The 24,190-nt window shown below is 45.8% G+C and overlaps 1 long non-coding RNA gene across 1 annotated transcript in view; it reads right to left on the reverse strand.

Moving 5' to 3' along the window:
* Positions 1-10,544: 10,544 nt before the first annotated feature.
* Positions 10,545-24,190, reverse strand: part of LOC116970095 — a 19,697-nt gene continuing 6,051 nt past the window's right edge. The window contains exon 3 of the long non-coding RNA XR_004411008.1: positions 10,545-10,581. This is a non-coding gene — a long non-coding RNA (uncharacterized LOC116970095). The remainder of the gene's footprint in view (positions 10,582-24,190) is intronic.

Raw genomic sequence — 24,190 nt, forward strand, 5'->3', positions numbered from 1 at the left:
CCTCTTTGTCCATGTTCACATCTTACACTTCCTTATCTCTGTTTCTCCCACTCCCCTGACTCAGTCTGAATGGTCTCGACATGAAACGTCACCCATTCCTTCCATCCTGAGATGCTGCCTATCCTGCCGAGTTACTCCAGGATTTTGTGTCTATCTTGTGCTTAACTTGCATGAAGTGTGTTTTGTTCAATATTGTAAGATCAGCAGCATTTACAGCTGAAATATAATAAATCTAATGTCGCCGAACCTTGAACCAGTATCTCTTTCAATATTCTGCTCAGCTTTGGTAGCGTTTGACGGATTTCCGCAAGGGATTCCCACATCACCCTTTGTGCCCCGGAAACCATCTCCATCGCCAGATTCAGGAGCAGTTTGGAGCAGGCCGCTTGGTTTCCCGTCTCTGCGAGCTCAGTCACACTCAGCAACAAACAATGGTGAACATATTGATGAGCGGAGGAAGACAAGCAGCAAGCGGGAGGAAAGGGTCGACCACAAGGCAGGGCCCTGAGCGGCATAATCACCGTGCAATCATTAGGCTGGCAATGACCCACCCGGGACACCGACTGAACCAGCTCTGTCTGACTACCACAGGGTGAGTGTTGAGCTTCCCCAGGGTAAGTGCTGATTAACTGCAGGAAGCGCACACGTCACGACTGGGCTCAATGTGGCAGCTGGGGAAAGGGTACCGAAGAGAAGCCAATGAGCACGAGACATGTGGACTCGGGAGACAGTCCGGTTACAGTAGGCAGTGAAGAAAGCGAATGGCATGTTTGCCTTCATTAAAATAGTTAAGTATAGGAGCAAAGAGGTCCTTCTGCAGTTGTACAGGGGCCTAGTGAGACCGCACCTGGGGTACTGTGTGCACAATTGGTCTCCAAATTTGAGGAAGGACATTCTTGCTATTGAGGGAGCCCAGCGTGGGTTCACCAGGTTAATTCCCGGGATGGTGGCCGCGGGACTGTCATATGCTGAGAGAATTGACCGTCTGGGCTTCTATACTCTGGAATGTAGGATGAGAGGGTTCTTTTTTATAAAATAATATTTTTATTAGAAGCAAACACATATTATGGTAAAAACATTTCATCTATATCAGTCGTACATTATTAATATTATCAATTGTGGATTCTAGTTTTTTTTTATTTTATAGATAGTGAGGAAGAAAGAAAGAGATAAAAAACACAAATGTCATGATAAAAAAAGAATGGAATGATTTACTAATAATACATCATTGGAGATAGGCTCGTAAATTATAAAGCAAAACTTTTCATCTAATCCCGAGTTCAAGCTTCGGTTAGGTTCCCGATCTACCCCTTCAAATAGTCAATGAATGGAGACCATATTCTAACAGAAAGTTCTTCTTTGTGCATTAAGACAAGTCGGATTCTTTCCAGGTGTAGGGTCTCCGACATTTCCATAATCCACATTTTAATTGTGGGGGTTATAGGGCCTTTCCAAAATTGTAATATTAATTTTTTCCCAGTTATTATGCTGTAGTCGAGAAAGTTTATTTGGCTTGTTGTAAGTGTTAGACTTTGTTCTGATATTCCTAGTATTATTAGTTTTGAATCGGGATCCAATTTAGTATTGACAACTTCAGAAATTATTCTAAAAATATTTTTGATTTTTATACAATTTACAAAAGTATGTGTTAAGTTAGCCTCTAGATGCTGACATTTATCACAGATAGGAGAGATATGTGGGAAAATTCTATTTAGTTTTGTTTTAGAGTAGTGTAAGCTGTGTAATACTTTAAATTGTATTAAAGCATGTCTGGCATTTAACGAGCATTGATGTATATATTGTAAACTTTCATCCCAGATATCTTTTGTTATAGGTTGGCCTAATTCATTTTCCCATGTGTGTATATAATTCCATCGATGGAACCTCGCTACCTAAGAGGATGTTATAAATATAAGCTATTAATTTTTCTGTATTAGGATGTTTATTCAATCATTCATCAAGGATATCTGGTTCCCTAGTCCTATAATCTTGTGTATGAGATTTAACATAATCTCTAAATTGTAGATATCTGAAAAAGTTATTTGAGTGTAAACCGTAGATTTGTTGTAACTCCTGAAATGAGAGAAAAGTGCCTTTCCTATAAGAATGTCGCATCTTTTTAATTCCGCAATTTGTTCATTGTGTAATACCGTTATCCAATTTGGAGGGTTTAAATAAAGGATTGTTTACAATGGGGAAACAGAGTGATATATTATCCAATTTTAAAGCCTTTTTTAAATTATTTCCAGATTCGTATACCACTATGTATTATAGGACTTTCCCTAAAGGTTTTCTTTTGTGCAGTTTTGTGGGAGCAAACATAATCGAACTGATTTCAAAAGACAAACAGTCTTCCTTTCCATCCTTAACCAATCTGTTTGCTGATCCATTTCTTCCAGCCAGAAATTCATGTTTTTAATATGGACTGCCCAAAAATAAAACAGAAAATTTGGTAAGGCTAAACCTCCATTTGTCTTTGATTTACATAAATGTTTTTTGCTTATTCTATGCCTATTCTATGATTCTTGTAATACCACATGAAGCTTGGAACAATAGAATCGACCTTTTTGAAAAAATAAATTGGGATATATATCGGAATTGATTGGAATAGGTACAGTAATTGCGGTAAAAATATCATTTTTATAGCATTAATTCTACCAAACATTGAAATGGGAAGTGTTTTCCAATACTGAATATTCTTATGTAGTTTATTCAGTAAAGGTGGGAAGTTTAATTTAAATAAAGAAGTATATGTATTAGTTACATAAATTCCTAAATATTTAAATTTTTCCTTCACTATTTTAAAAGGGGATTGTTGTAATGTATGTAAATTAAGCCGTTATTGGCATGATTTCGCTTTTATTCCAATGAATTCTATATCCCGAAAATTGACCAAATTGAGTCATTAGATTTAGTAGATTTGGAATGCTAGTTTCTGGCTTTGTAATATATATTAATGCATCATCCGCATATAAAGAGAAGTTATTCATTGTGTCTTTAGTATTATACCCGTGTATTTCTGTATGGGCTCTAACGGTTTCTGCTAATGGTTCATTTGCAAGAGCGAGTAATAACGGGGATAGTGGGCATCCTTGTCTACAACCTCTAGAAAGATTAAATTTAGTTGATAACATTTGGTTTGTTAATATTCTAGCTGTTGGATTAGAGTATATAAATTTAATCCATGTGCAGTATTTATCTCCCAATTGAAAATTTTCCATCACCGAAAATAAATATGACCATTCTACCTGATAAAATGCTTTTTCAGCATCTAAATGCTTGCTAGGTCTGCATTAGCAATTCTATTTGAGTATATAATATTGAATAGTCTTCTCAGATTATAAAATGAGTAACGTTTTGGAATAAAACCTGTTTGGTCGGGGTGTATTAATTTGTTAATCACTGAGCTCAATCTATGAGATATAATTTTAGTTCATATTTTCTGTTCAGTATTTAAGAGAGCTATTGCTCTATATGAATCTGGGTCTTCAAGATCCTTATCCGGTTTTGTTATGAGTATGATTGTAGATTCATTTAGAGTTTCTGGGAGTTTCTGTTGAGAGTAAGCGTATTTGTACAATGTCTGTAGGCGTGGTGAAATCAGATCATAATTTTTTAAATAAAATTCATGACTAAGCCCATCAGGACCTGCGGCCTTTCCGTTTTTTAAAGATTTAATTGACTCTTCGATGTCTTTTATCGTAATTTCAGCACCCAGTGATTCTCTCTCTTTCTGATCTAAACCCGCAAGATTACATTTCTGTAGAAATGTTTCCATTGCTGCTGATTGTTCTGTCATTTTGGATGAGTACAGTTCTTGATAGTATTGTAAAAATATATCATTAATATCTTTAGGCAGTGTTAATGTTTCTCGCTTGTCTGTTCTAATTTTGTAAATTGTTTTTTCCCCGTCCAGTTTACGAGGTTGACGCGCTATTAGTTTTTGTGGTTTATCACCAAATTCAAAATTTAATTGGTTTGTATGTTGATAAAGTTTTATAACTTGGTCTGAGTATATCTTGTTTAACTGATTTTTCAGTACTGCAATTTTATTGTGTTTTATCATGGATGGTGCTGCTGCATTTTCTATGTCCAATTGCCTTATTTCCATTTCCAATTTCTGTTGTTTGGCCCTATTCTCTTTGTTAAGAAATGATTGGGAAGAGATTAATGCTCCTCGCACAAATGCTTTGAATGTTTCCCAAAGAAGGGAGGCAGAGGTTTCAGGGCTATCATTAGCCTCAAACACATATTAATCTGTTTTACGAGGTATTCATTACATAACTTTTATTTTAAGATTTTGGGATTAAGTCTCCATTGTGACTGTGTCTCGGCCATTCCGTGTAGTTTAATCATAAATGTTAGTGGAGCATGGTCTGAGATTATGATATTATGATATTGAGAGTCATAGGTAAATGGGATAAGTTTCGAGTCGACTAAAAAAATAGTCTATCCTTGAGTAAGTTTTATGCACTGGTGAGTAAAATGAATATTCTCGACCCGATGGGTTTTCAATTCTCCAAACATCCTTAATGTTGGTAGTATTAATATATGAGTTTAGAAATTGACTTGATTGAGATTTTAGTTTTCTTTGAGTTGATGATCTATCCAAATAAGCATCCAGTGTGCAATTTAAGTCCTCACCGATTATTAAGTTTTGTTGTGTACATTCCGGGATATTGTTAAGTATTCTATAACAAAACAGGGGGTTATCAAAATTTGGTTCATACACATTAAGGAGAGTCACCTTTTTTGAGTATAACTCCCCTATTATTACAATATATCTGCCTTCAATATCTTCTATCGTCGATATATGTTTAAAGGGTATACCTTTACGAATTAATATTGCAACCCCTCTAGATTTATGTGAGAATGAGGAGTGGTACGCTTTAGCAATCCATTTTGCTTTCAATCTATGTTGTGCTTCCTTTTTAATATGTGTTTCCTGGAGAAATATTATGTTTTCAATGATTTTATATGAGCTAACACTTTGCCTCTCTTGATAGGTTCATTAATTCCCTTAATATTCCAGCTACATAATTTAATTCCTTCACCCCCAATTTTCCTATTCACGTCTTGTATCTTGTGATTAGAGTGGTCTATGTTAGAGCAGATGGCTCAGCACACTCAACCCTACCTTATACTCGAACATCAGGTAGATGAATTTTAAGTCTCGTCTGTTTTCCATCGGAACATATCTCCCTAAATAAAATATATAATTACATTCCAGATACAAAATATAATATAATTTGATAGAAAAGGTTAAACACAATTGTATTAGTAACGTGTAAAGGGTTGAGAAAGAAAACAACTACAACTACGATTAGTGCAGTTAGTGATAGCCACCCTAACGTGGCTAAGCATCTAAGGACTTCCGTAGTTTTGGTTAAAAAAAATACTAGCTCCGTACTTTCCTTAAAAGTTTCAAATTCAATGCAAACAATTTATGCGGGGGGGGGGGGGGGGGGGGGTGGGGGGGGGTGGAAGTAAATAATGGTTATATTCCATTAATGATATCATTATTAGTCTCAAATTGAAATGTTAGTCTGGTATAACACAAACATTTGTCAAAGAATAATCAAAATCAAAAATATCAGAGAGAGAACCTCTATACATTTTTAATTATTAAATACCTGAATCGCACTTTACTTATATTTCATACTTTTAGTTAATTCTTAGTTGATCCAGTTAGCAATAATTAGTGTTCATTGTTATTCATGATTATTAATAGTTGTTAGAGATTAGTACTAAAATGTAAGTATTATATATCAGTAGCAAAATATTTGCCCAATACTTATTGCAGATTTTGGGCAGCTCTTAAGTATAATAGTTTAGAGTCCTCGGCACACATACGGCGGAGGGGTGCTCTGAGCTAGGTGGCCATAAATGACGGCCATAAGTGGCGGCGTTCTCTTGGAAATCGCAGCACAGTCGGCCAAAAGCGGTCAAGAACAGAGATTAGTAATATAGATTGGGATGAGGATAGATGATTGCGAGTGGGATATTTGTTTTACTGAATGTATTGGTGAGGGTGATTATAGGGTGATAGGTTGTGTATATGTCTAAGAGATACTGTATAGTATATGAGGTTTTTTTTCTTTTATTTGTTCTTTTTTTCTCTCTTTTTTTCTATGGCTTTGTAAATATTTGATTAGTGTATAAATGTAAATAATATGGTGTACATATAGCTGCTGGTGTACATATGTTGTACATATAGCTGTTAAATTTGTATAAGATAATTATAAGCAGTTGAATAAGGGGTGGGAATTAATAACCTTTGGCTTCTTCCTGGTAATTTTGGGACACATACGATTTCATTTATTTATAGATATTGTTTACGACACTTTATATATATTCTTGTTTTTCATGCTGTTTCACACTTGCTTTTTATTATTTTATTCTGCTGGAAATAATTAATTAATTAATTAAATGGATAAATGTGTACTTCCCCACAGTGTGTCAGTCCATCAGTTTTACCACAATGAATAACTCCATCAGCATTCAATCGCCCTATGTTACTCCAACAATATCAGTATCACGCAGATGTTTGTAACTCTACAAGGAATACCCTACAGAGTGGCACTCCATTCGTGCTACCATTAATTTTCTCACATCATCAGATATATCCACAGCATGATACTACATGAGTACACGCCACAATGTGTCATTCCATCAGTAATGCACCATAGTGTGTCACTCCATCTATTATCCCCCTCAGTGTGTCACTCCATCAATACGACCCCTGTGCATCATTCCATCACTACAACCACAGTGTATTACTCCATCAGTAATTGCGTCTGTCAGTCCAAATGTACTGCACCAGAGTGCCTATCCATCACTACTTCCTCAAAGTTTGTAATTCAAGCAGCACTACCCCACTGTCTGTCACTACTGGTATAGCCCCGGAGTGTCGTCACTCGATCTGAACTACCTCTTCGGTTATCACTCCAACAGTACTACCCAACAGTGTGTCCATCCATTAGTAAAAACCCGAGGTTTGTCACTCCATCAGGACTATCCTCCATAGCGTGTAGGAAAATCGGCAGAAATACTGGTTGAAATCGAAGCAGGACACAAAATGTTGGAGTAACTCAGCTGGAAAGGCAGCATCTCGGGAGCGCAGGGATGGGTGACGTTCCAGGTCGATATTTTTCTTCAGACTGATAGACAATAGACAATAGGTGCAGGAGTAGGTCCTTCGAGCCAGCAACGCAAATCAATGTGATCATGGCTGATCATCCCAAATGAGTAACCCTTTCCTGTCTCCTCCCCATATACCCTGACTCCGCTATTTTAAGAGCCTTATCTAGCTCTCCCTTGATAGCATGGAGATAACCTTCCTGCACCGCCCTCTGAGGCAGAGAATTCCACAGACTCACCACTCTCTGTGAGAAAAAGCGGTTCTTCGACTCCGTTCTAAATGGCTTACTCCTTATTCTTAAACTGTGGCCCCAGGTACTGGACTCCCACAACATCGGGAACATGTTTCCTGTCTTTAGTGTTTCCAAGCCCTTAACAATCTTAAATGTTTCAATTAGATATCCTCTCATCCTTCTAAACGCCAGAGTGTACAACCCCAGCTGCACCATTCTCTCAGCATATGACAGTCCCGCCATCCCGGGAATTAACCTTGTAAATCTACGCTGCGCTCCCTCAATAGCAAGAATATCCTTCCTCAAATTAGGGGACCAAAACTGCACACAATACTCCAGATGTGGTGTAACTAGTGCTCTGTACAACTGCAGAAGGATGCCAGGGGAGTAGGCGGTACAGAGATAAAATGTAGTCGGAGCTGTAGATTAACCCTAGTTAATTCATACCAGTTATAAAATTCACATATGCATGCCACCATTTACATGGTATTACGGTACTACACAAAGACTCTCTCTCTCTCTCTGTCTCTCTCACTCGCTCGGGTACAGAAGTTAGTAAGTTAGACGCAAGCAGCTGGCTATTGAAATATTCCAGTGTATTTGATGGAATAGTTAGATTTCACCATTAGTGTGTTTTTTAAAATTGGAACACGTTAAACATGGTGTCAGGAGTGGGATGCGAACTCATGCCTCCAAAGGAGAAGTGCCACTCCTTCTGGGCAATGATGCATGCCGTAATATGATCATTGTTTCCTTTGGCTAAACATACATTCTTGTTTTCCCGATTCTGTGGCTACAGGCAGTGATCCCATGACAAACGAATGTATCAACAACATCAATATTGCCGCTAAAATAGTCGAGGGGGCAAGGTGTAACGTACTCTCGTTGGAAGATTGTCAAATAATTCACAACAACGAAACTGTTCTGAAAACAAACTCGAAATTACATCCATTTGGTGGGCGGGGGGGGGGGGGGGGCGATTGCATCCAGTGGGCACGGTTACAATACAACGCCTCCTGGCGTCTCAAGTATGCAACGCATGATGATGTGACTACAGAGATATGACATCAGACTAACCGACACACGCGGTAATGACATGCACTTAGCTGACACCTTCCCACGAGCATCTCACCCAACGTGCGAAAAACAACTGTCCGATGTTTTTTGAGGGGTACATGCCTCCCATCTGCCGGTTTAGACCTCTGAGTATCACAAACAGCTCCAGACAAAACGCTGCAATCGCTGGCCACTGTCATCCCCTGCGGGTGCCCAGACAAACAGCACCACCTGCCGCAAGCTGTACGCCCATTTTCCCTGTCCGTGATGAACTGGTCATTCAGGGCGGCGTGATAATTAAATGACACAAGATCGTCATCCCGACGTTTGTACTTTGACATTGTGCATGCGGACCATCCCGATGCAGAAATATCCCTCCAACATGAAAAAGGAATGCAGTTCTGGCCTGACATGCCTGATTACATTCTAGAGAATGTTGCTGCCTGCCCGCTCTGCAATAGATTGACAAACATAACCAACCACTCCTCTCGCACCGCACGCCGGACCTACCCTGATCCACAGTAGCTACCGATATCTTCGAGTGGCACGGCCACCAATACCTGGCTGTAGTTGAATCCTACTCAGGATGGTTTGAAATAGACCTGCTCAGTACCCCGACCTCAGCCATGGTCATTCAGAAACTAACTCGCCACTTCTTTGTCCACGGAGCCCCCCGAAAGCTGTTCTCAGATAATGGAACTCAATTCTCCAGTCAGCTCTTCAGTAATTTTGCGGGAAAATGGTACTTTCACCACACCACCAGCAGCCACGAGTACCCGCAGTCCAACGGCCTGGCTCAGCACGCGGTAAAAAGCGCAAAGTAACTAATGGAACGCCCACACAGGGTCGGCTCTGATGTTTACCTCGACAGTCAACCTACGGAAAATCATCCGCGACCCTTCCTGGGATCTGCAGCCGAACGGCTCAAGTCACGGCGAACCCGCTCCCCTCTGCCCATGGTCAAGCAACTACTAGAACCACAAGTCCGTGCGCCGTCAGTTATCCAATCCCAGCTCCAACGCCGCCGCGACATACGAAGAAAATACCAGTATAAAACCAGCTCTCCGCTCGTACTTGGTCAGTATTGACAACGGCATTTATCGGCGAACCCGCCAACACCTGCTTCCGGTTAATGAACCAGCACCTCCACGTTCTTACCCAGACCAGTTTCCCTCACGCTCTGCGAATGCTGCTCCAGCGATTCCTCTGCCGCTGCCAATGCCATCCCTTCCTTCCCCAGTATCCCAATCTCCACCGGTGTCTTCTCCTCCGCGTTCACCAGAAAAGGGACTTGCTTCCCGCAGCGAAGGGTGAGGTGTCTGCTGGAGCTTATTATCCCACACGTGCAGGTCGTGTCTGCAAGCCAAACCCGCTAATTGGAAAATGTACAGGCTGTACCTGAACTGTGCATGACCCGTTTAGTTTGATGTGCTCTCATATGCAGTAAAATATTAAATTCCGCAACATATAATGGTGTTTTATATTTGCTCCACTAATCACTATATATGCTTTACATCTTTAATAATAATTGTACGTGGTTATGCATGCAACCAAATATGTAGCTACCTCATTACCATTTGACACTCCCACCTTAGGTAGTATAACTGTAGTATCTGCATGCACCCTCCCTCTCTTGGTTCCAGTACGTGTGTAGACCAGTTGTGGTCAGTCCTGGGACGTGTGGATGTAGTGTCTTAATAAAGACTTAGTGAAGGACTAAGGACCACGTCTTAAAAACCTTTACATGGTGTCAGAATCGTTTAATCTGCGCCTCTCGCATATCGGGTTTTATTTTGCTTTTTGAGTTTGTGTGTAGTGATGGCTTCGTCTTGTCGCAAGCCTTCCCCGTTAGTCTTTGACGCCGACATCGCGGAGCGATGGGACACGTTCGTCATGGACTACAACCATTATGTGAATATTGCACACCGTAATGACCCTGCTGCTGTCAAAGCATCGCTGCTATTGAACCTTGCTGGGCCTGATGCCATGAGGCGGGCTAAGTCGTTTGTGTACAGTCCAGCGGTCCCGGGCGAAGATGACCAGATTGCTGAGCCAGCCGAGTCTCCTGACGACCCGGTGTGTCTGTTGAGGAAGTTTACTGAAATTTGTGACCTTCCCTCGAACCGCATTTTGGAGCGGGCTCGGTTTTTTTCTCGCAAGCAACAGCCCGAGGAACCTGTGTAATGTTTCATTGCCGACCTCCGCTATTTAGCTCAGCGCTGTCGTTTAGGTCAGTTGTGTGACCAGCTCACGCGGGACATGTTAGTTACTGGCATGTTAGACCAGAATTTAGATTAGATTAGATTAGATTATTTAATGACCACACAGTCAAGATGGTGAAATTCAGGTTCAGTACAGGATGTTACAAGGTAGGCTGATTCCCGTCAAACATAACATAAAACACAACATCATACAATGTTTCTTGTGTGTTATGTGTGTGGGGGGGGGGGGGGTAGGGGGGGAAACCGTTTCAGCCGCCTCTTCCATGGAGAGGCGACTTTTTCAGGTCGCCTCCCCCGTGGCCTAACAGCAAGGATCGGCGCCAACTTTCCCAGAGACGCGCCCGGAGCTTCAGCGGCGGGCACAGCGTGGACTCTCGGCGCGGAGCGGGTGAGACCTCGCTGGAGGGGAGCGCTCCGTTACGCTGGCCCGCGGCAGCCGGCAGCCTGAAGCCGCGGTCTGCAGAACTCCAGCTGGTGCGGCGTCTACAGCCCGGGATCTCACGTTGGGGACCCGGGGGAAGAAGCTTCAACCGCCGGCCCGCGGCCGTCTTCTACCGCGGGCGCGGTATGGACTTAACATCACCCCAGGAGGGGAGATTCGACCGCCGGCCCTGCAGACTGCGGTGCTTCCGGCTGCGGCACGGCAGGTACTTTAAAACTTTGACCGCCGGCCTGCGGCCTACACCAGCCTGAAGCCGCGGTCTCTGGTTGGGAAGAGCCGATCCTGGACTCACCTTGACTTTGACTTTGTCCCTTACCATCTGGACGCCCGCAGCAACGGCTGTGGAAGGTGGTGGTCCCGACCACGGGGGGAAATGGAGGAGGACTGGCCAAGCTCTGTGCCTTCCACCACAGTGATGAATGCTGTGGTGGATGTTTGTGTAAAATTTTTATTGTGGTTGTGTTCTTTATTATTGTACCGCTGCTGGCAACCCAAATACCACCGACCTTGGTTGTGTGGCAATTAAATTATTTCTATTCTATTCTATTCTATTCTATATACAGTACATGCATGGGGAGGATATGTGCTGTTATCATAGTGTGTTCAGAATTCGGATTGCGTGTGGGTAAAAACTGTTTTTAAATCGAGATGTCTTGGCGGACAGTGAGCTGTAGCGCCTTCCTGATGGCAGCAGGTGGAAGATGTGGTGTGCTGGGTGGGAGGGATCAGAGATGATTTACTTCACCCTTGACACAGACCGTTTGTGATGGAGTGATTCTATTGATGGGAGGGGAGTGCTGATGATTTTGGATGCTTTGTTGACTATGCGTTGTAATTTATTACGGGAATGAGTGTCTAAACTGCTGAACCAGACGGTAATTGATGAAGTGAGCATGCTTTGGATGATGGCTGTGTGGAATTTGATTAGGAGGTGTTTCCTTACTCTAAACTTCTTGAGCTGGCGGAGGAAGAAGAGTCTCTGGTTGGCTTTTTTGTAGATGTGATTTGAATTGATTTTCCATTTGAGGTTATTGCTTATGTGGGTGTCTAGAAATTTGTATGAGTCAGTGGTGGATATGGGTTCGCCTGAGATGAGTAGGGGGGTCTTGGGTTGTGCCTTACGTCTGAAATCAATGATGAGTTCATGTGTTTTTGATGTGTTAAGTGAGAGGTTATTATCTGTGCACCAAGTGACTGCTTTGTGTGTTTGAGTGCGGTATTCTGTTTCATTATTGTTCGAGATGAGACCTATGATGGTTGTGTCATCTGCATATTTATAAATTTTAACTGAACTATGCTGGGGTGTGAATTGGTTTGTGTAGAGTGAGAATAACCAGGGGGACAAGACGCAGCCCTGAGGGGCTCCTGTGCTAAGGTGCAGGGGGTGAGATATTGTGTTATGTATCTTCACCCTCTGTTGTCTGTTCCAAAGGAAGCTGTAGATCCAGTGACAGATGCAGGGGTCGATGTTCATGTCCGTTAATTTATGGAAGAGTTTAACCGGGTTGATGGAGTTAAATGCCGAACTGAAGTCCATGAAAAGGATGCGGGGGTACGTGTTGTCGGTTTCCAGGTGTTGCAGAGTGTGATGAATGGCCAGATTGACTGTGTCTTCCACTGACCTATTGGCTCTGTATGCGAATTGGTGAGGGTCCAAATTGGAAGAAGTGCTGGTTTTGAGGTGAGCAAGAATAATGCGCTCGAATGACTTCATGGCCACAGATGTAAGGGCAATCGGTCTATAGTCATTGAGGCAGGATGATGTGTTGGACTTGGGCACAGGGATGATGGTGGATTGTTTGAAGCACTGGGGCACTTTACATTGGCAGAGGGATGAGTTGAAGATGCCGGTGAATACAGGGGCCAGTCCTGCTGCACAGTGATGAAGCACTGCTGGGCTGATGTTGTCTGGGCCTGCAGATTTATTTTTCTTCTGTCTCCTGAAGGTAATCCTCACCTCGGCCTCCTGGATGTGGAATGGAGGTGGAGGAAGAGGAGAGGGGGACAATGGTGGAGGGACTGGAGACTGTTCAAACTTGCCATAGAAAGTGTTCAATCTGTCTGGGAGTTGGTGATCATTATCTGGGATGGGGGTGGATGTCTTTTTGTAGTTGGTCATTTCCTGGAGTTTTTTCCAGACAGTTCTAGTGTTGTTTGTTGATATTTCTTGTTCTAATTGGTGGCATAATTGTGTTTGGCTTTCCTTATTGTGGACCTTAGTTTATATTTTGCAGCCATGTAGTCCTGCTTGTTTCCAGATTTATATGCAGCATTTTTATCAGTTCTTAATTGTTGAATTTCTTTTGTGAACCAGGGCTTATTGTTATATTGTTTAACAGTTTTTGAAGGGATACAGAGTTGCTCGCAAAATTGGACATATGACGTTACTGTGTCCGTGTAGTCGTGGAGGTCTCCAACTTCCCAATCAGTGCATGCGAAGCAGCCTTGCAGCTTTTCCATGGCGTCTGTAGACCATGACCTAACAGATTTGGGCGAAGTTTTTGAGGATTTTATTTTTTGCCTATACTTTGGGATAAGCAGCAGCATCACGTGGTCTGACTTGCCCAACGGAGCTCCTACAAAGGCACGGTAAGCCTCCTTAAACGGAGTATAGCAGTGGTCGAGCGTGTTGCACCCTCTGCTGGGGCAGGTCACGTGCTGGTGGTAGTTTGGAAGCTCAGTGGACAGGTTGGTATGGTTGAAGTCGCCTAACACAATTATTGCTACATCTGGGTATGAATTTCTGTGTTGGATATATGACAGGCTAGTTCGCTCATGGCGGCGTTAGCATTAGCCTCAGGTGGAATATAAACACCGATTACAATGACCGATGCAAATTCTCTGGGGAGGTAGGTGGGTCTGCATGTGATAGTAAGGTGCTCCAAGAGTGGGGAACATACCTGGCCGAGTGAGGTGGAGTTTGTGCACCAGCGTTGGTTTATCATAATGCATATTCCACCACCTTTTGACTTGAAAGATAGTTCAGCTGACCTGTCGGCTCGGTGAAGTGTATATCCCGGCAGCGTTACTGCTTGGTCGGGCACTGACTGATCCAGCCAGGATTCAGTCAGGCAGATGGCAGAGCAGTTGCTGTAGTTCCTGTTGGTCTGAATCAGAAGCTGGAGTTCGTCCATCTTGTACCGGAGAGATCTAACATTTGCCAGCAGGAGAGCTGGGAGAGGAGGTCGGAATGGGCGCCTCTTGAACCTCGAGAGGATACCGGTGCGTCTGCTTCGTTTTGCGGTCTGCGGTCCGCGGTCCGCGGTCTGCGGTCGACTTCGTTTGCCGGTCTGCGGTCTGCGGTCCGCGGTCTGCGGTCGGCTTCGTTTGCCGGTCTGCGGCCAGAATGTAGAGAGACCCGGGGAAACAAGCGTTATTTCCTTCGGTAGAGATGGCCTCAGGACTCCGTGGAAGTTAAGTTTGAAATGTAGAAGTTCCCATCGGGTGTATTGGATTAAACATGACACATTGCGAACGTATAAGACAGACACGAGTACAATAGACAGGAGCACAACTTGTACTGGGGCGCGCCTCGCGGCCGCCATTTTCCAAATTTGCGGGCTGATTTATTACGGAGGCCTGACCTCACGTTGAACGAAGCTGTGCATGCTTGTCGCATTGCTGAGGTTGTTACTCCGTTTCGTGGGGAGAGAGGATCTGGGAACCGTGCCGTTAGCGTGGCTGCTCTGTCTGTGCCGCGGCGGCCACCGAACAGTTTTAAACCACAGCCTCGCCCAGCTCCTGCCCCTCGCCCTCAGAGTGCCAGGAAGTGCCCCAATTGTGGGTATGGACATTTGCCACAGTCTCTGAGCCCTGCTTATGGAAAAGCCTGCAACTATTGCAGAAAACAGAACCACTTTGCGGCGGTCTGTCGTTCCCATGGGAACGTCGCTCAGCCTCCTCGCCAGGTGTTAAACAATCTTCAGAGGATTGAAAGTGTCCTTGATTCTCAGTACATTGAGGAGTCAGCCCCCGAGTCAGACCCCAGCATCTCTATGGGGGATGCCAGTGTTTACGCTCTGCTGCACAACCAGACCCGACTCCCCGACCCATCTGTGCTTGTTACTGTTAATGACAAGACCTTCTCTGCGAAATTGGACACTGGTGCCAAGGTCAGCGTAATATCAACATCACTCTTCCACCAGATAAGGTCTAATGAAAGTTTGACTACAGACCGCTCTGTGCTCCGAGCGTACGGAGGGGAGGAGCTGACACCTGTGGGCAGGTTCCACTGCACAGGGAGTCAACTGACTAGACAGCTTTTGCAACGCCATTTGGGAGGTACAAGTTTTTAAGAATGCCTTTTGGGATAAGCTCGGCGAGCGAAGTCTTCCAGCGCTCCATGGAGCAATTGTTTGCCGGGCTGCCATGTTCCATCATTGTCGATGATATCCTCGTGTATGGTCGGGATGTCACGGAACACGACCGAAAACTCCGACGGGTCCTCGACCGGGCTCGCCAGATAAACCTCAAGCTGAACCCGTCCAAGTGTAGGTTCCGGTTGTCTGAAGTGTCGTATGTCGGCCACATCTTTACCTCTCGTGGCCTGCAGCGGATGATGCTACAGCTACAGCTACAGCGGTTCGATTTCAACATTGTGTATAGGAGGGGCACCGAGATGCATGTTGCCGATGCTCTGCCGAGGGCACCTCGGTCCTCCTGTGCCCAGCATCCATACGAGCAGGAGGACCTGCACGTTCTGAATGTGAATTTTGTTCCTTCAAAGCAGCTGCGGTGCCTGCTCGAGCACACTGCTGCCGACCCTGACTTGCAACAGCTGTCTTCTGTCATTCTGCGCGGGTGGCCCCGCAAGCCTGCCTCTCTGCCTGCTGGCGTGCGCCCCTTCTTCCTGGTTCGGGATGAGCTTGTGGTTCGGGAGGGTATCGTCGTGAAAGATCACAAGGTGCTGATCCCTGCCTCACTCTATGATGCTTACTACTCTGCTGCTCATTTGGGGCATCCGGGCGCTGACGCTACCGTTGCTCATGCTCAAGGGCAGTACTATTGGCCTGCCATGGCCAAGTATATCAAGGCTCGAGTGGCTGCGTGCTCCGAGTGCAACTCCATGGCCCCTCACCAGCAGCGGCAGCCCCTGTTGCAGCAGCCGGCCCCCGACATGCCCTGGTCTTCACTGGCTGCAGATATTTTTGAGTGGCGTGGGAAGCACTACTTGGTGTTGGGTGGACTCGTATTCATCCTGGTTTGAAGTGGACCTTCTTCCCACCATCACATCGGAGATGGTCATCGGCAAGCTGCGACGTCATTTTGCTGTCTTTGGTTCTCCGGTCAAGCTCCAGACTGACAACGGCCGTCATTTACTAGCGCCGAATTTACTGCCTTCGCTACGAAATGGAACTTTACTCACTTTACTAGCAGCCCTGAATTCACTCAGAGTAACGGACTGGCTGAACGTGCTGTGCGCAGCGCGAAGACGTTGCTGGAGCAGTCTCGCTTGTCAAACTGCGTTTTTTATCATGGATTGTTAAATCTGCGAAACGTGTCTAGAGACGGTGTTTTGGGTTCACCTGCTCAGCGGCTCGTGTCCCGTGTCCTCCGGCCGCCAATGCCGATCACTCTGCAGTCCCTTGTGCCGGTGGTACGCCACTCTGATGCGGTCCACCGCCGTATTTCTCAACGCCACGAAATCGAGCGCCGGTCCCACGACAAGTCTTGCCGCCCCCTACCCCCCCCCCCCCCTCACGACGGTTCAGGTTGTCCGTTTGCAGTCACCTACCGGGTTTTCCAAGCTTGCCACTGTAGTAGGAGTAGCGGACTCACCCAGTTCCTATTTAGTAGACTACGAGGGCATTGTGTACCGTCGCAGTCGCCAACATCTGGTAGCTGTCCGGGAGCCTGCGCCCCCGCTTCCATTCCCGGATCCTCCCTCTCCGTGGCTCGACTCTCCTCCTCGGAAAGTGCCGCCTAGTCCTGTTGTTGTTCGTGCCCCTACCGTGCCTCTAACGGTGCCTCCGAGTTTCGCCTCCCCGGCTGGCACGTCTCCTCCACGTCTTTCGCCGACGGAGTAGAGGAGGAGGGAGGAGGATGAGTAGAGGAGAGGAGGAGGAGGAGGAGGAGGAGGAGGAGGAGGGGGAGAGGAGGAGGAGGAGGAGGCGGGAGAGGCGGCGGCGGCGCGGCGGCGCGGCGAGGCGGCAGGAGGCGGGCGGCGGCCGAGGAGCGGCGGCGGGCGGAGGGCGGAGGACGGCGGCGGAGGCGACGGAGGAGGCGGCGACGGGGAGGCGGCTGTAGGCGGAGGGCGAGGCGGCGGCGGCGGAGGGGCGGCGGAGGAGGCGGAGGGCGGATGGCGGCGGGCGTGGCGAGGAGAGGGGCGAAGGCGGCGGGCGGGAGACGGGCGGGCGAAGGGGCGGCGGCGGATGAGGCGGCGGCGGAGGCAGCGGCGCGTAGAGGCGGAGGAGGCGACGGAGGCGGAGGAGCGACGGCGGCGGGACGGCGTGGCGGGTCGGAGGAGGGGCGCGGAGGAGGAGGCGGATGCGGAGGAGGCGCGGCGGCGGAGGAGGACGGCGAGGCGGCGGAGCGCGGCGGCGAGGAGGCGGGAGGCGGCGGCGGAGGAGCGGAGGCGGAGGAGGGGAGGAGGAAAGGCTGCGGAGGCGGCGGCGGCGGCGGAGGAGGAGGCGGCGGCGGAGGAGAGGCGTGGCGCGTCCGAGAAGGCGAGGAGGAGGCGGGTCGGCGAGGCGGCGGAGGGGAGGATAGGAGGCTGCGAGGAGCGGGGGCGGGAGGCGTAGTCGGGAGGCTGCTGTAGGAGGAGGAGGCGTGCGGAGGAGGCGGAGGCGGAGGAGGGAGGGCGGAGCTGCGGGGAGGCGTCTTATGTCGGCGGCGGAGGAAGGCGTGAGGCGTCTTCTTCGGAGTTTCGACGCTTCTTCTTATTCGTCTGCATCTTCTTCTTGCTTTCGTCTGCTTATTCGTATCGTATTCTTCTTCTTCTTATTCGTCGTACTTATTCGGCATTCTTCTTCTTCTGCTTCTTATTTCTTCTGATTCTTCTTTTCTTCTTCTTCTCCTTCTCCTCCGCCTCGGCAGTCGCCATCTAGCAGTCCACCGGTGTATGGCCAGTCTCTGTTTTTTGTATGCTCCGCAGTTCCACGTTGTTCTCCGCCTCTGCCTTTCTCTTTGGGGGAGGGGAGTGAGGGTGAGGGTGCTGTACGGACCGCTCAGGTAGAGTTGTCCGGCCCCCTGATCGGTATGGCGACTTTGCTTAATATTGTGCTGTTTGATTAATTGATACTGTTACTATGTTGCAGGCTTGTATAATTTGTATAGGCTTTCGACAAGGTCCCACATAAGAGATTAGTATACAAACTTAAAGCACACGGCATTGGGGGTTCAGTATTGATGTGGATAGAGAACTGGCTGGCAAACAGGAAGCAAAGAGTAGGAGTAAACGGGTCCTTTTCACAATGGCAGGCAGTGACTAGTGGGGTACCGCAAGGCTCAGTGCTGGGACCCCAGCTATTTACAATATATATTAATGATCTGGATGAGGGAATTGAAGGCAATATCTCCAAGTTTGCGGATGACACTAAGCTGGGGGGCAGGGTTAGCTGTGAGGAGGATGCTAGGAGACTGCAAGGTGAATTGGATAGGCTGGGTGAGTGGGCAAATGTTTGGCTGATGCAGTATAATGTGGATAAATGTGAGGTTATCCATTTTGGTGGCAAAAACAGGAAAGCAGACTATTATCTAAATGGTGGCCGACTAGGAAAAGTGGAGATGCAGCGAGACCTGGGTGTCATGGTACACCAGTCATTGAAAGTGGGCATGCAGGTGCAGCAGGCAGTGAAGAAAGCGAATGGTATGTTAGCTTTCATAGCAAAAGGATTTGAGTATAGGAGCAGGGAGGTTCTACTGCAGTTGTACAGGGTCTTGGTGAGACCACACCTGGAGTATTGCGTACAGTTTTGGTCTCCAAATCTTAGGAAGGACATTATTGCCATAGAGGGAGTGCAGAGAAGGTTCACCAGACTGATTCCTGGGATGTCAGGACTGTCTTATGAAGAAAGACTGGATAGACTTGGTTTATACTCTCTAGAATTTAGGAGATTGAGAGGGGATCTTATAGAAACTTACACAATTCTTAAGGGGTTGGACAGGCTAGATGCAGGAGGTTTGCTCCCGATGTTGGGGAAGTCCAGGACAAGGGGTCACAGCTTAAGGATAAGGGGGAAATCCTGTAAAATATTGATGAGAAGAACATTTTTCACACAGAGAGTGGTGAATCTCTGGAACTCTCTGCCACAGAGGGTAGTCGAGGCCAGTTCATTAGCTATATTTAAGAAAGAGTTAGATGTGGCCCTTGTGGCTAAGGGGATCAGAGGGTATGGAGAGAAGGCAGTTACGGGATACTGAGTTGGATGATCAGCCATGATCATATTGAATGGCTGTGCAGGGTCGAAGGGCCGAATGGCCTACTCCTGCACCTAATTTCTATGTTTCTATGTTCCTGCTGTTGTTTATTCCACGGGAAAGGATGTAGGTGGTTATGCATGCAACCAAATGTGTAGCTTCCCCATTACCATTTGACACTCCCACCTTAGGCAGTATAACTATAGTATCTGCATGCACCCTCCCTCTCTTGGTTCCAGTACGTGTGTGTAGACCAGTTGTGGTCAGTGCTGGGACGTGTGGATGTAGTGTCTTAATAAAGACTTAGTGAAGGACTAAGGACCACGTCTAAACACCTTTACAGTATTCAGCCCCCATCTCTCTTTTCCAGCTTCCTCCCCCACCCTCTCCACTTAGTCTGAAGAAGGGTCCTGACTCAAAACCTTGAGAGAGGACTGTGTTTCTTTGGAGTTTTGTCTCTAAACAGGAACTTATGTGGGTATTGATACAGATAGAAACATAGAAACATAGAAATTAGGTGCAGGAGTAGGCCATTCGGCCCTTCGAGCCTGCACCGCCTTCAATATGATCATGGCTGATCATCCAACTCAGTATCCCGTACCTGCCTTCTCCCATACACCTCTGATCCCCTTAGCCACAAGGGCCACATCTAACTCCCTCTTAAATATAGCCAATGAACTGGCCTCGAATACACTCTGTGGCAGGGAGTTCCAGAGATTCACCACTCTCTGTGTGAAAAATGTACTTCTCATCTCGGTTTTAAAAGGATTTCCCCTTATCCTTAAGCTGTGACCCCTTGTCCTGGACTTCCCCAACATCGGGAGCAATCTTCCTGCATCTAGCCTGTCCAAACCCCTTAAGAATTTTGTAAGTTTCTATAAGACTCCCCTCTCAATCTACCTAAATTCTAGAGAGTATAAACCAAGTCTATCCAGTCCTTCTTCATAAGACAGTCCTGACATCCCAGGAATCAGTCTGGTGAACCTTATCTGCACTCCCTCTATGGCAATAATGTCCTTCCTCAGATTTTGGAGACCAAACTGTACCGCAATACTCAGGTGTGGTCTCACCAAGACCATGTACAACTGCAGTAGAACCTCCCTGCTCCTATACTCAAATCCTTTTGCTATGAAAGCTAACATACCATTCGCTTTCTTCACTGCCTGCTGCACCTCCATGCCACTTTCAATGACTGGTGTACCAATGACACCCAGGTCTCGCTGCATCTCCCCTTTTCCTAGTCGGCCACCATTTAGATAATAGTCTGCTTTCCTGTTTTTGCCACCAAAATGGATAACCTCACATTTATCCACATTATACTGCATCTGCCAAACATTTGCCCCACTCCACCCAGCCTATCCAAGTCACCTTGCAGTCTCCTAGCATCCTCCTCACAGCTAACACTGCCCCCCCAGGCTTAGTGTCATCCGCAAACTTGGAGATATTGCCTTCAATTCCCTCATCCAGATCATTAATTATATTGTAAATAGCTGGGGTCCCAGCACTGAGCCTTGCGGTACCCCACTAGTCACTGCCTGCCATTGTGAAAAGGAACCGTTTACTCCTACTCTTTGCTTCCTGTTTGCCAGCCAGTTCTCTATCCACATCAATACTGAACCCCCAATGCCGTGGTGCTTTAAGTTTGTAAACTAATCTCTTATGTGGGACCTTGTCGGAAAGCCTTCTGGAAGTCCAGATACACCACATCCATTGGTTCTCCCCTATCCACGCTACTAGTTACATCCCTCGAACAATTCTATAAGATTCGTCAGACATGATTTACCTTTTGTAAATCCATGCTGACTTTGTCCAATGATTTCACCACTTTCCAAATGTGCTGCTATCCCATCTTTAATAACTGACTCTAGCGGGTTTCCCCACTACCGATGTTAGACTAACTGGTCTGTAATTCCACCGTTTTCTCTCTCCCTCCCTTCTTACAAAGTGGGGTTACGTTTGCTACCGCCAATCCTCAGGAACTACTCCAGAATCTAAAGAGTTTTGAAAGATATTACTAATGCATCCACTATTTCTGGAGCTACTTCCTTAAGTACTCTGGGATGCAGCCTATCTGGCCCTGGGATTTATCGGCCTTTAATCCATTAATTTACCCAACACCACTTCCCGGCTAACCTGGATTTCACTCAATTCCTCCAACTCCTTTGACCCGCGGTCCCCTGCTATTTCCGGCAGATTATTTATGTCTTCCTTAGTGAAGACGGAACCAAAGTAGTTATTCAATTGGTCCGCCATATCCTTGTTCCCCATGATCAACTCACCTGTTTCTGACTGCAAGGGACCTACATTTGTTTTAACTAATCTCTTTCTTTTCACATATCTATAAAAACTTTTGCAGTCAGTTTTTATGTTCCCTGCCAGTTTTCTTTCATAATCTATTTTTCCTTTCCTAATTAAGCCCTTTGTCCTCCTCTGCTGGTCTCTGAATTTCTCCCAGTCCTCCGGTATGCTGCTTTTTCTGGCTAATTTGTACGCATCATCCTTCGCTTTGATACTATCCCTGATTTCCCTTGTTATCCACGGATGCACTACCTTCCCTGATTTATTCTTTTGCCAAACTGGGATGAACAATTTTTGTAGTTCATCCATGCAGTCTTTAAATGTCTTCCATTGCATATCCACCGTCAACCCTTTTAGAATTAATTGCCAGTCAATCTTGGCCAATTCACGTCTCATACCCTCAAAGTTACCTTTCTTTAAGTTCAGAACCATTGTTTCTGAATTAACAATGTCACTCTCCATCCTAATGAAGAACTCAACCATATTATGGTCACTCTTGCCCAAGGGGGCACGTACAACAAGACTGCTAACTAACCCTTCCTCATTACTCAATACCCAGTCTAAAATAGCCTGCTCTCTCGTTGGTTCCTCCATGTTGATTTAGATAACTATCCCGCATACATTCCAAAAATCCTCTTCCTCAGCACCCCTGCCAATTTGATTCACCCAATCTATATGTAGATTGAAGTCACCCATTATAACGGTTTTGCCTTTGTCGCACGCATTTCTAATTTCCTGTTTGATACCATCTCCAACTTCACTACTACTGTTAGGTGGCCTGTACACAACACCCACCAGCGTTTTCTGCCCCTTAGTGTTTCGCAGCTCTACCCATACCGATTCCACATCCTGCAAACTAATGTCCTTCCTTTCCATTGCGTTAATCTCCTCTCTAATCAGCAACGCTACCCCACCTCCTTTTCCTTTCTCTCTATCCCTCCTGAATATTGAATATCCCTGGATCTCAGGATGCTTAAGAAGGTACTGCAGATGATAGACCTTTGACTAACTTCCTGTTGTTTGGGGGTTTGTAACTAAAGTTTATGATCGATATAACCATAGCATGAGAAATATTGTGTTAGTGACAAGAATGCTTTGAATGGGTAAATTCTGTGATTGATGTGTTAGACGTCATTGCTCCAACTATGTATAAACATGTGACTACCTTTCCAAAATACTATAAAAAGATGCTGACTGTCTTTGATCATTAGAGTGATGACCCAGGAGGGTTAAGTATGTGTTGCATACTTGACTTTGAATCCCCTGGCTCTCTCGCCTGCTAAATGATCAGTAAAGCTTGTGTTGGTTGATCTAACTTATTGTGAGTTGTCTGTTTTAAGAAATGCACCTTAACAGTTCTGCACACCCCCAACATAGGGAACATGTTTCCTGCATCTACCCTGTCCAATCTCTCACTAATTGTATATGATTCTATAAGAGACCCGCTCATCCTTCTGAATTCCAGTGAATACAGACCCAGTCGACGCATTCTTTCAACATATGTCAGTCCCGCCATCATCTCAGGAATTAACCTTGTGAACCTACTCTGCACTCCCTCAATAGCAAGAATATCCTTCCTCAAATTAGGAGACCAAAACTGCACACAATTCTCCAGGTGTGGGTGTCACTGGGGCCCTATACAACTGCAGTAGGTCCTCCTTGCGCCTAAACTCAACTGCTCGCCAATGAAGGCCAACATGTCATTAGCCTTCTTCACTGCCTGCTGTACCTGCATGCTTACTTTCAGTAACCGATGTACCAGGACACCAGATCTCGTATGTAATTCCCATTTTCCTAGCCGACCCTATTCAAATAATTACAGAGTGCTGGATTAATTAACTTTACACTTCCTCATGTCTGTTGTCTCACTCTCCTGTTGACTTTCAGTCTGAAGAAGGTGCCATTCCCTCCGAGAAGCTGCTGTCTGTCCCGCTGAGTTATGCAGCATTGTTGTGTCTGTCTATGAAGAACATGTGGTAAGCGGATTTTGTTTGAGGTCATGACCCTTTCTTCTGACCTGAAACAGCGTCTATTCCACATTGACCAGAGATGCTGCCTGCCCCGCGAGTTTACTCAGCACTCTGAATCCTCACCCGATCCATGTTCTACAAGATGCTGCTTGACCCGACTGAGGTTACTCCAGCACTCTGTGAAACGTCACCTATCCATGTGCTACACAGATGCTGCATGACCCGCTGAGTTACTCCGCACTCGTGAAACGTACCTATCCATGTCTCCACAGATGCTGCCTGACCCGGAGTTACTAGCAGCACTCTGTGTCTTATTGAGCAAGAGCATCCATGTACACCTATCTCTCCAGTCTAAAGCTCTACACATCACACACGGCTTCGTTTCACTTGAAATTCTATCATGCTTTGCTTCGGGTAGTTATCATTAACCAATTCACACAAGTAGTTAATGACTAGTTTACATTAACTTTG

The sequence above is a fragment of the Amblyraja radiata genome, unplaced genomic scaffold, assembly GCF_010909765.2.
Source record: "Amblyraja radiata isolate CabotCenter1 unplaced genomic scaffold, sAmbRad1.1.pri scaffold_523_ctg1, whole genome shotgun sequence".
Lineage (NCBI taxonomy): Eukaryota > Metazoa > Chordata > Chondrichthyes > Rajiformes > Rajidae > Amblyraja > Amblyraja radiata.